The sequence below is a fragment of the Sceloporus occidentalis genome, unplaced genomic scaffold, assembly GCF_023333645.1.
Source record: "Sceloporus occidentalis isolate IW3139 unplaced genomic scaffold, rSceOcc1.0.p SCAF_7, whole genome shotgun sequence".
NCBI lineage: Eukaryota > Metazoa > Chordata > Lepidosauria > Squamata > Phrynosomatidae > Sceloporus > Sceloporus occidentalis.
The window spans coordinates 77,370,406-77,383,668 of NW_028316987.1; the positions used below are offsets into that span (position 1 = coordinate 77,370,406).

Genomic DNA, 13,263 nt, shown 5'->3' on the forward strand with positions numbered 1-13,263 from the left:
AGGTGATAACCAACACCTTGTATTGCACTCGGAAGCGAATGGGCAGCCAATGTAGATCTTGTAGAATAGGTGTTATATGACTGGTCCTGGAGGATCCAGTGACCAATCTTGCTGCCATGTTCTGTATATTTTAGGACTGTGTTATCTGTGTTATGTGCAATGCATATATTTTGTTTTTTCAGTTATGTACAGTATGTTTTATGTTTTAAAATCTAAAAAACATTTTAAAAATACTAATATATGGATTTTTATCTCAGGTACACATGTTATAAAATAATTCTCTTTGGATAATGATGGGGGTAAGCAGATTTTATTGCTTTCACACCTCAGGTCTAAAGGGACAGTCATTTGAGAAACCTGTATCCTCTTACATGACCCTCCGAAATTTGTGAGCAATATTAGAAGTTGCATTTTTCAGTGTCAAATTACATTTTGATCCCACTCCCACAACTAGGTCCAGTGGGCATTTGGAATTTGCTGGGGTTTGATTCTAGAACGCCCTGTGGATATCAAAATCCATGGATGTTCAAGCCCAATTAAATACAATGGGATAGTAAAATGGTGCCCCTTATATAAAATGGCAAAATCAAGGTTTGCTGTTTGGAACTACGTATGTTTAAATAAATCAGATCTCCTTAAACCTTACCCATCCCCTCTTTTATCCTGGAACAATGGTTATCTCTCTGAAAATTCCTATTCTATATATAAGCTTCAAATTAATGTTTTCATGATTATTGCAACCAACTAGTATGTGCCTTTGTTTATATAATAATATAATATAATATAATAAATGTACAGGTTTTGTTTAAACTGGTCTTTTTTTCTTGTCCTTTTAAATCTACCCTAACATTAAATAAGTAAGATCTCTTAAGATGAAGCTGAATGCTGTACCACTTCAATACTGACAACATCTTCTACTACCTCTTAACTTAAGGCAAAAAACGAACTAAGGAGGATTCAAGACAAGCTGTGTGGAACACACTGTTATCCTCCACCAACTGACTGCCACTCCTTGTCCAGCTGTCTCACTGCCTAATAGTAAGCCGGTCCTGACAACCATCTGTAGGTTAATGCTTGCATCTCATGAGCTGGACATGAATTTATAAAACTAATGCTACAATAAATGTGTTAAAATATTTTAGGTGTCACAACACTTTGATTCTTTTACAGCAGACTTGTATGACTACCCCTCTGGAAGAGATGCATGGTTAGAAGTGGAATTCAAGATTATGATCCACGCTAACTATGGCGGGTTACAAACCGCCATAAAATACGTATTGACTACGTATTAGGGTTAGGAAGGGGTGGTGCTTCTGTACCCCCCTAACCCTAGTACGTAGTCAATACTTATAATATGGCGGCGGCCGTTCCACACAGCCGCCGCCATATTGACGTAGCAGACGCTGTGCGTCCGCACGTTGCGCGGCGCTTATGACGTCGTGAGTGCGCCATTGGCGCCTCGCGGCGTCATAACTGCACCATAGGAAGAAGCTCCATTTTGGAGCTTCTTTTTTGCTCCGCGAGGGAGTCGTGCGGTTTGGCTGTTGCGGCTCCCTTGTGGAGCAAACAGCAGTGCCGGCAGACCGCTGCAAAGCAGCGGTCTGTAACGCTCCTATAATACAATATGATACTTGAGTGGAGGCTGGTTTTGTCCCATTTCTTTTACAAGAAATTTCCTTCAGACTACTGTCTAAATGACATAGTGTAATCATACATTCTTCTTGTGAACCTCTGTAAGTGATGAAGAGCAACAGACTGCTGTAACCATATGTCTGAAAACACATATAAAAATATTATACATCCTGACAAATAGGCAATTTACTATATATTGGTCTCATCACAAAAGAACACATTTTACATGAAATAGAATATAATCCATCTAGAATAGGTCAGGCTTTAAAAAACAGGACACCACTGGTTTGCTTTGAAGTTGCAATTTCTGATTTGCTACTGGACAGTGCACATTAACAAAAAATTCAAGACAGCATGCTTCACGATGGGATTAGCATTTATATAATGTTTCTATAAAGCACGAGCCTTTCTGGATTCAATTTCAGTTCAAAACCTCTTCATAGTGTGATAAAGTTAGCACTGCTAAGGAAAAAGGGACTTAATGATACTCATTACAGCCATCCAGAATAACTAATTTCTCATTTTCCAGGGGAATAATTGGAATTTGGGTGAAATATTTCTCCTTCTCTAGCAGTTCTAAAACATATATAGGTGGAATTAGGTGGCAGAGAAACAGTGCACAGTATGCATATTTTGTAAGCAGGTCTTTTAAAAACACATCAGTACAGCTAAATAACTTACATATTATCAAGCAGACCCTTGCATCTACATAGTCTGGGTGCACTCAAACAAGATAAAGGTGATCTTTCAGAAATCTTGCCATTACATTTACAGTACTAGCTACACATCAAATACGTTTCCCTAAACGAGCTCAATAAGCCTACAAACTAGCAATTTGCAAAAACAGAGAAGGTAAGCTGAATCCCAGCTCCTGATCACCTGGCTTTGTTTCTCCCTCACCTTCCCAGAACAGGAAAGGGGGGGTGGGGCTGAAACCAATTCACTGGCAAGGGTGCCAATTGAAAAGCACCAATCAGAAAGCTAGTGATATCAAGGGGAGGGGTTCTTCTTTGGGCAAGAGCCTTTTCTGTGGTGGCCAAATAACAACAGACCTTTCTGGCCTTTTCTGTATCCCATTTCCTCCTTTATTTTAAAGCAAACCAAAAATGTTCAAAAAAGAAAAAAACAAATAACCCTAACAACCCTAAAAATGGTTTGGGACTGGATCATATTTCTAATGCTGGCATTTGTTCTTTTCGTTTGTTTTAAATTCATTATACTTTTCATTTTCCACTTAGGTACCTTGGAAACTTTAATTATACACAAATATAGCACCTTTCAATAATGATGTACTGTACATCCCATCTTTTAATAATAATGTGAGTCAATATGTAACAGCTTCATATAATAGAGAGTCACAAATATTAAATCGCCAATGGCATGTAATACATGTACAGAAAACAAATCTAACTCACGATCAGTGATATTTCCTCAACAACACAACAATCCTTAAGAAGTTCAATCATTCAAAACATTTCTGAAGGTTGAAAGACTACATTAGATGGTCTAAAGATAAATAAACTGTAATAGTAGGAAAGTACAGGAAGTTTTTAAAAAATTCAAAAGAAGCTGAAAATATTTCATAATGTCATAACTTATCTAGAAAAACACCTGGAAGTTAATATGAAGGCAACCACAGCAGATGCATCCTTCCACATATAAGTAATTAATCCTTTGTATAAAAATGGGTAGCTTACTAACACTGTAATTCTGCTACAATTTGCCTGGCATATCTTAGTAAAACTGATTTTTATGGGTTAATGATAAGCATATTGTACGCAACCTCTGAAAACATCTTTCAGTACAGTAGACCTATATAATTTAGTCATCTTGTCTCATGGGCTTAGTAAGGCAATGTGTAAAATTACACAGTTGTTTAGTCACAGATGTAAATTCTAATAATTAGGTCTTTTCTTAACCATTACTAGTGTACTCTAACTTAAGAAATGGCTTATGAAGCTGCCAGATTTTAAATAACTTTCATCCCATTTTTACTTTAATTTTTTGTATGTCTCCATGTGTGTGTACATATATATCTCTCGTCAACATTATTTTTCCACTCTTAAATGTTATTTCCAATATGATGTTACATTTAAAAACTCTTCACTGATTATCCAAATGAGGCAGCATTACCATAAAGTAAATGAAATTTAGTCCTGTGCTATGGCAGAATGATATACTACCATACAAGTTATAAATGATACATTTCCTTGTAACACCACACCAGAATACCATCTCTGACACAAGCAGAAAGGATGCTTGGGTAGATACTGTATTTGAAAAACTGCTTCACTAGGAAGTTATTATGGTTGCTTTTAATTGAAGGCAACTTAATCTGAAGTTAATCTATTAGTTAATCTATTATAACCAATTAAATCTATTTAAATGCAACTAAAACAAAAGTTCTGAAGAAAGAGGTATGATGTCTTTTTAAATCATACATGTAAGGCATCATAGCACACAGCATGGCAGAAGCTGCAGCCCTTCCAATGAGAAAGGTGAAGTCTGGTGCTGCCTCTGGATTTGAAGTTACATAAATTTTGGAAGGAAAAAACATCTACTTTCTAATTGATTAAGAACTATATTGTGGTATACAGCTACCCCCCTTTCCTTGTAGAAAAGGATGGATACAGCCAGGTCACTCTTCCTCTGAAGTCACTCTCCCCACCTCATGTCCACAAACCCTTCTCTAGTACAGTAGGCTTAAAAAATGTAAAGGAGTTTTCACTATTTGCACTGTACAACCATATGCTGTACTCTTTAGGGGTGTACAATTACCCATGCAAGTCTCTATGTGTCCATCAGTTGCCAAAAATGTTCAGCTGCCTTGAACTCTGATAAGGAAGGATAAGAGTATAAATCAAACAAATAAATAAGATTTTCAAATGCAATACACTCTTTTCCCAACTTGAAGCATCTTGATCAGGACCAGTGAGAGAGAACTGCTAACAAATACTGCTCCCAGTTAACATCTACATAGAAGATCCTGAAGGACTCCATCACTCCCAAAGTCCAGAGTGTGAAAATATATACTCTGCACCAAGCAAAGATGAGAAAACGTATTCTTCAATGTAGATGGATATCAAATGATCAATTAGTGTCAAAATCCAAGAACCTATATTTAACATAAAAGTCTCACATAATATATGACTTGCTACCAGCATGAGCAGTAAAGTGGTGCAATGTAATGCTTAGGAAAACAAACTCTGTTCCAGAAAGCTTCAATTTTGGAGTCTCAGTTTTTCTTCCAACCCTCAATTCCACAGATCTATCATAACAGTGATAACACTGGCCTACTTTAACTGAAATATGAAAGAACCGAGTGGAAAAGGTTGCTCCAAGTATGTGCAGAATGCACTTGTCTCACTAGGAAAGAACCACATCTAGAATCTCATAAGCTGCCTAAACAGACTCAGACCCTGGCATCTCTCTTTTTTACAGCAAGTCTTCAGTGTACCCACAGGACATCAAAAACTGATGAAGGGTCAAAAACATGCTTTTTATAACTGAATGCAAGGGACTCGGTGCGGTGTAGTGGAGAATCCCTGGTCAGCCATGGAAGCCCAGCAAGTGACCTTAGGCAAGTCACATACTCTCAGCCTCAGGGGAAGGCAATGGCAAACCTCCTCTGAACAAATCGTGCCAAGACAACCCCACAATTTTCTTGGCATGATTAAAGCATTTTAAAGGGAAGCAGGTGAATGCTACATCCAGTTTCTGCCAAAAGGTAGGTGTTTGATCAAGATCAGTGAGAGAGAATTCAACTTTGATTGCATAGATCGTAAAAGGCTATGGAACGCCCTTAAAGACATGGGAGTGCCAACACATCTGAAAGTCCTGATGAGGAATCTGTACTCAGGACAAGAGACTACTATCATAACAGAACATGGAGAAACAGAATGGTTCCCAATTGGCAAAGGAGTCAGACAAGGCTGCATCTTATCCTACCTATTCAACTTATTTGCATAATACATTATACGAAAAGCAGGCTTAGATACAGAAGAAGGAGAAGTCAAAACAGGAGGAAGGAATATCAACAATCTAAGATATACTACTAGCACCATACTACTAGCAGAAAACATCATAGACATAGAACATCTACTAAGGAAGATCAAAGAAAGTGCAAAAGCAGGATTACTACTGAACGTAAAGAAAACAAAAATAATGACCAGAGAGAGCCTACACAAATTCAACCTCGACAATGAAGAAATAGAAATAATAAAAGAGTTCTCATATCTGGGATCAAATATTGATAGAAATGGGGACTGCAGTCAGGAAATCAGAAGATTAAAACGGGGGGTGGGGGGTGGTGGCTATAAAAAAACTAGAAAAGATCCTAAAATGCAAAGATATACAACTGAGCACAAAAGTTAGAATCATGCAAGCCATTGTATTCCCTGTTACAATGTAAGGATGTGAGAACTGGACATTTAAAAAATGAAGACAAGAAGAAAATCAATTGAGATGTGGTGCTAGATAAGAAACAAATGAATGCTAGAGCAGATCAAGCCAGAAATCTCCCTGGAAGCCAGGATAACAAAACTTAGGCTGGCATTCTTTGGACACATCATGAGAGGACATGAATCACTGGGAAAAACAACAATGCTTGGAAAGGTGGAGGGAAGCAGAAAGAGAGGAAGGCCGCATGTGAGATTGATGGACTCTATTAAAGAGATCATAAGTATGAATTTGCAGGAGTTGGGCAGAACAGTGGAGGACAGAGGGTCTTGGAGATGTCTCACCAGCAGGGTTGCCATGGGTTCAGATCCACATGAAGACAGTTAATAGCACAAATGGAGCCCTGGTGGTACAGTGGTTCAATGCCTGTACTGCAGCCACTCAATCACAAACCACAAGGTTGTGAGTTCAATCCCAGCCAGGGAATCTTTCCGCAGGTTGTTGGGGGCAATTAGCTCACACTTTGTAAAGAGCTTAGTACATCGGTAAGCAGTATAGAAATCTATACTCATCCCTCCACATTTGCTGGGATTAGGGGCACAGGACCCCCGTGAATGTGGAAAAACTGCAAATAACAAAAACACTATATTTTTACCTGAGAGAACACCTCTCTAGGAATCTCTAGGTCTTCCAGTCCAACTCTGTGGTCAATATCTGCCAGACATTGATCATAGAATTGCCCTGGAGGAGCTACAATTGCACTGGAAGAGTGTTTTCTCTAGGTCCTTCAGTGCAACTTTTGGTCAACCACAGAGTTGCGCTGGAGGACCTAGATATTCCTAGAGAGAGCAATTAATAAATCGGTGAATAATCATAGGCCTGTTACAGACTGCCAAAATAAAGCTGCTTCGGGTCTCTTTGGAGATATGCTATTTAAATGATGCATGGGTCCTAAGAGGCCGGAGGTCATGCCAAAGCCACACTCCATTCCTAAGCACTAGAGTGCAGCTTTGGTGCAGCTTCTGGATTCTTAGGATGCATGCATCATTTAAACAGCATACCTCCAAAGAGAACCAAAGCAGCTTTATTTTGGCAGTCTGTAACAGGCCATAGTATCATAGAGCTGGAAGAGAACACAAGGGCCATCCAGTCCAATCCTCTGCCATGCAGGAACTCATAACCAAAGCATCCTGACAGAAGGCCATCCAGCCTCTGTTTAAAGACCTCTAAGGAGGGAGACTCCATTACTCTCCGACTGAGTGTGTTCCACTGTCGAAAAGCTCTGGCCATCAGGATGTTCCTCCAAATGGTTAGGTAGAATCTCTTTTCCTGTAGCTTGCATCCATTGCTCCAGGTCCTAGTCTCTGGAGCAGCTGAATACAAGCTTGCTCCCTCAATATGACACCCCTTCAAGTATTTAAACAAGGCTATCATATCACCTCTTAACCTTCTCTTCTCCAGGCTAAACATCCCCAGCTCCCTGAGTTGTTGCTCAGAGGACATGACTTCCAGACCCTTCACCATTTTAGTTGCAAAAGTCAAAGCTGCAAACGTGGAGGAACAAGTGTACTTGCTACTGTTAGTATTATTATGATTAGGATGATTCATGGCTCCACACACCTTCCCAGAAAGGAGGAGGAAAACAGGGAGCAGCAGCACCTACACACTCATCCTGCCTGCTTCTTTCTACTCCTCTTCTGAACCAAACACTGTCAAGGCGGAGAGGAGAAACAGGGACCACCATGACCCCCTTTTCATTGCCAGAGAGAAACAAAGGTAGGGAGAGGAGGAGGGCATCAGGGGAAGTTGAGGTGACGAACCCCCTGCTTTGGGGCTCTTGGATCATTTGGGTTTGACTGCCAATGGGTCCACTCCACACTGCGGAAGTAATCCTGCTTTGAGGCTGCTTTAACCACCCTGGCTCAGTGCTAGGGAATCCTGGGAATTGTAGTTTATCATGCCTCCTCTTATCTCAGACAGAGATAAGGCTCAATAGGTTTTTTTGTGGAAGAAAGAAATTGTCAGCATGAGCATTCCTAGACTTCTGCCTACTTCCTCAGATGCATTTAGTGGAGAGGAAGCCAGAGACAGGCATGTATGTAGGTATGTATGTATGTATATGCCACTGGTATGTGAGGATGTCAATTCAAACACTCACAATGGCAAATATATGTCTGTGCCTGGCTTCCACTCCACCAAATGTATCTGAGGAAGTAGAGTGATGTCTAGGAAAGCTCATGCTTTAACTCCTTTTCTGGCTGAAGGCTATGGAATTCTCCGCTCTGGGCCCTACAACAAACTCCAACACCCAGAATTCCATAGCCTTCAGGCAGAAAGAGATAAAAGCGGTGCCAAACCGGGTTATTTCCCCAGTGTGGACGCAGCCCTGGTGCCACAGTGTGTGTCTGCAGTGTGTTTTGGGCCAAGGGGGGAGAGAGGGCCGGAGCCTCAGAGCCACCTGCCTGCCTCCCTCGCTGCCAGCCCCAAATGAGGCAACCTCCCAACCGTCACGCGCCGCCAGAACTAACAGCAGCAGCCCCCCCCACCAACCGTCAGTCTGCCCGGGCGCATGCGCACAGCCGCCCCGCGAGACCTGAGTGCGGACTCCCGCCCGATTCCCAACGCGCCCTTCTTTCTTTCGCTCACTCTGGCAATAAGCCTTTACCTCGGGAGCAGCGCTCTTGACCCTTCCGCCTCACCTGGCCGAGTGTCCCTCCGCCGCCGCCTCCGCCGCCCCAAGCCTCCCTGATTCATTCGCCGCTCAGCGCTTCGCTCGGCTGCTGCCCAGGCGGACGCCCAGGCTCCTTCGCATTGCCGCCCCTCTCGGCTTTCTCCTCCTCCGAGAGGGAGGGGGCGGGGCCAACGGAGGGAAAACACACAACAGCGGCCTGATTGGGCGAGGCGCCTGCCTTTCTGCCCGCCTCTTGCGCCACACGGCCTCTCATTGGCTGAGAGGGAGAAAGGGGAAAGAAAGAAGCCCAAAGCGGGCGGGCGATGAATTCAGGGGGGCTAAAGTTTGTGTTGGGGTTCCTTTAAGACCTAGCCGTGGATTTGCTCTGGGGGAAATCGGTGCGCAAAGGGATCTTGTGGCGCCTCTGGGGCTGAGGGATCTTGTGGCACTTCTGAGGCTAAAGGATCTTGTGTCGCCTCTGAGACTTAGGGATCTCACAGCACCTTTCAGGATGAGGGATCTTGTGGTGCCTTTTGAGGCTAAGGGATCTTGTAGCTCTTTTGAGGCTGAGGGATCTTGTAGCACTGCTGAGGCTAAGGAGTCCTCTTGCACCTTTGAGACTCATTCTGTAGCACCTCAGAAACTGAGGGATCTTGTGGCACCTTTGAATCTAAGGGATCTTGTAGCACCTTTCAGACTCAGGGATCTTGTAGCACCTCTGAGGCTAAGGGGTCTTGTAGCATCTTTTGGGCCCAGGGATCTTGTAGCATCTTTGAGTCTAAGGGATCTTGTAGCTCCTTTCAGACTCAGGGATCTTGTAGCACCTCTGAGGCTAAGGGGTCTTGTAGCATCTTTTGGGCCCAGGGATCTTGTAGCATCTTTGAGTCTAAGGGATCTTGTAGCTCCTTTCAGACTCAGGGATCTTGTAGCACCTCTGAGGCTAAGGGGTCTTGTAGCATCTTTTGGGCCCAGGGATCTTGTAGCATCTTTGAGTCTAAGGGATCTTGTAGCTCCTTTCAGACTCAGGGATCTTGTAGCACCTCTGAGGCTAAGGGGTCTTGTAGCATCTTTTGGGCCCAGGGATCTTGTAGCATCTTTGAGTCTAAGGGATCTTGTAGCACCTTTCAGACTCAGGGATCTTGTAGCACCTCTGAGGCTAAGGGGTCTTGTAGCATCTTTTGGGCCCAGGGATCTTGTAGCATCTTTGAGTCTAAAGGATCTTGTAGCTCCTTTCAGACTCAGGGATCTTGTAGCACCTCTGAGGCTAAGGGGTCTTGTAGCATCTTTTGGGCCCAGGGATCTTGTAGCATCTTTGAGTCTAAGGGATCTTAAATAATAAATAATAAAATTTTTATTTATACCCCGCCCTTCCAAACGATCAGGGCGGCTCACAAGTGCACCAAAGTGCAAACATCAACAAAGTTAAAAACAGCCAAAAGCATAAACATAAAAACAATCCTTAAAAACAATAAAATAAAAAGCCCCCTGGCCCCACCTCACGGCCACGAGAGAGGTGGGAGGCCCATAGGATATTTTAGTCGGGGAATGCCTGATTAAATAGGAAGGTTTTGAGACCCTTCCTAAATTGGGCCAGGGTGGTAGATGAGCGGAGCTCCGTGGGCAGCGTATTCCAAAGGGCTGGGGCAGCTGTGGAAAAAGATCTTCTGGCAGTAACAGCCAACCTGGCCCCAGGCACCTTCAGGAGTTGCTGCCCAGATGTTCTGAGGGTGCGAGGCGGAATGTACGGGGAGAGGCGGTCTTTCAGGAAACCTGGGCCCAAGCCATTTAGGGCTTTATAGGTAATAACCAACGCCTTATATTGAGCTCGGAAGCGGATGGGCAGCCAATGGAGATCTTTAAGCACAGGTGTTATATGGCTGGTCCTGGGGACACCAGTGACCAGCCGCGCTGCCATATTCTGCACCATTTGCAGCTTCCGAGTTTGGTATAAGGGTTGCCCCATGTAGAGTACATTACAGAAATCCAGTCTCGAAGTTACCAGAGCATGTACGATAGTTTCAAGGTCCCTCTGGGCCAGGTATGGGCGCAGCTGGCGAATCAGCCGAAGCTGATAACAGGTACTCCTGACCGTCGCATTCACCTGAGCAGTCAGGTGAAGGGACGAGTCAAGAAGCACCCCTAGACTGCGCGCGGAGTCCTTCACGGGGAGCGTGACCCCGTTCAGGACTGGTGGAACCACCGTCAATCCTGGACCAGGGGAACCTATCACCAGTACCTCCGTTTTCTCTGGATTAAGTTTGAGTCGGTTTTCCCTCATCCAGCCCATTACTGACTCTAGACAGGCCACGAGAGGAGAGACGCCATCCCCGGTCACTGCATCAGTCGGAGACATAGAGAAGATAATTTGGGTGTCATCAGCGTACTGATAACCCCGCGCCCCATGTCTCCGGATGATCTCTCCCAGCGGTTTCATGTAAATGTTAAATAGCATGGGAGACAGAATGGCTCCTTGAGGGACCCCGGTCTTAAGGGCCCGCTCGCTGGAGCACACGTCTCCCAGCTGCACCATCTGGGACCTTGTAGCACCTTTCAGACTCAGGGATCTTGTAGCACCTCTGAGGCTAAGGATCTTGTAGCATCTTTTGGACTTAATTGTCCTGTAGCACCTTTGAGACTCACAGAAAGAAAGAAGCTGGTAGCATGACTTTTGGCAGATCTGAGACCTGAGATCCTCAGATGCATATTTTAAACCGATTTAAAACTGATTTTCCAAACCAATGCAGCTGTAATCTGTTCTAATCATTATAGTAATTTAATTCTGTTTTTAATGCACTGATTTTGTATGGTTTTTTTAATGTTGTAAGCCACCTGGAGCCCCATTCCTGGGAGAAGGGTGGGATATAAGTAAATATAACAACAACTTCAGGCCCCAGAATTCCTGGCTGTTGGCCAAGCTGGCTAAGGCTTCTGGGAGCTGAAGTCCGAAACACCCGGAGGACCAAAGTCTGGGAACCACTGTCACACCTTAGTGGCTCATAAATGGCATGGCGAAGCGTTGGGCTACAGCTCCCGAGACCATGGTTCAGTTCTCCCCTCAGCCTTGGAAACCTGCTCTTGATATTTTTAAAAGGCGTACTGATAAAGTATTAGACACGCCAAACATTCAGAAAATTATAAAAGAGTCTCATAGATACATTACGCTTGGCACAAATTTTAACAATAGGCTTTTAAAAATTGCGGATGGAATACAGAACATGCCTCCGGGAAGAAAAGAGATTTACTGGGACGTTGTTCCCATCCTGCTATTTGCTTTCTAATATATTCCAAGGATTATATGTGTTGTCTTCTGGCTGCTTAATTGTCACACAGATAATATATAACAAAACATAGTAATCTGCCCTATGTCTGTAAGTGCTTTGAATTCTCAGAATATGTTAAACCTTGTTTGTTTTTTTTAAAGGAGGAGGGAGCGTTTTCCCCTGTAATGAAGCTCATCCCTCATTCCTTTGGTATGAGAACAAACTCTTTTGTCACAATTAATGTTAATGAACTGACGGCCTTGGGAATACAATTACCAGCTGATCAGGGAAAGATTGCCTCTGCTGCTTTGGTGTAATTAATAGTATCTTAATCTCCGGAAAAGACTTTCACCGCACAAAATTGAAGATTATAAACTTCTGATGCCTGAAGATCAAGGTTTTCTTAAAGGACCAGAGGCAAGTATGGATGGGTGGGAACAGGGCCAAGTTATTGATGGTTCAGTTAACGCAGTGCTTTGGGGATCCCTGTGAACACATGGGAGCCAGCGTGGCTTTGTGGTTTGAGTGCTGGGCTATGACTCTGGAGACAAGGGTTCGAATCCCAGCTTGGCCATTAAACCCACTGGGTAACTCACATATTCTCAGCCTTAGAAGATGGCCATGGCAACCCCCTCTCTGAAGAAACTTGCCAAGAAAACCCCATGATAGGTTTGCCTTAGGGTCACCATAAACCGGAAACAACTTGAAGGCACACAACAAAGAACACAGGACAATGAAGGGATTCTTGCCAACCAAGGCAGCAACTGCTGTCTGCCAAAACTCAGGTTTTGTGTAGAAGCTTGGCCTTTTCCATTTCCCCCACAAACCAGGGACATTTCTGGGGGGTGCAGACCACACTGGATGACACCTCAGAGGAGATGTCTACTTCCAGTGTGGAGTGTAGCATGGTGACTTTCCTGAAGGTCCTGGGAAGGACCCAGTTCACCCATCCAGACGGAGCAAGGAGGCCAGCTGGGATGCTCTCGGCATGCCACAACAAACTCTTGTAGGCATCTCACGTAACCAAATGGCACCTGGACTCCTTGGGGATGTGGGAGTTGCAAACAAGGTGGGTAGACAAGAACAACCCATAACACACAGTCCCTTTTGGGTGGTCTACTCCACCAGCCGTCAGCAGCAAGTAGACCAGAGCCTTTCTATTCCCTAGCAGCTTGAGCTACTCCTGAAGGACCATGGACCTGCTGACTCCAGGCCTGGGGAGTGACAACATGAGTTACCACACTGGGGTGACACCAACCTTAGTGATACTACTGCCCCCACCCCAACCTTCATGTAATTTGA

General features: G+C 43.8%; 1 protein-coding gene across 2 annotated transcripts in view; it reads right to left on the reverse strand.

The window, feature by feature from the left end:
* Positions 1 to 8,514, reverse strand: part of LOC149309996 (MAGUK p55 subfamily member 7) — a 102,083-nt gene extending 93,569 nt beyond the window's left edge. For both annotated transcript variants that reach the window (XM_089533441.1, XM_089533440.1), the window contains exon 1: positions 7,651 to 8,514. The gene's annotated coding sequence lies outside the window, so the exon portion shown is untranslated. The remainder of the gene's footprint in view (positions 1 to 7,650) is intronic.
* Between the last annotated feature and the right edge of the window lie 4,749 nt (positions 8,515 to 13,263).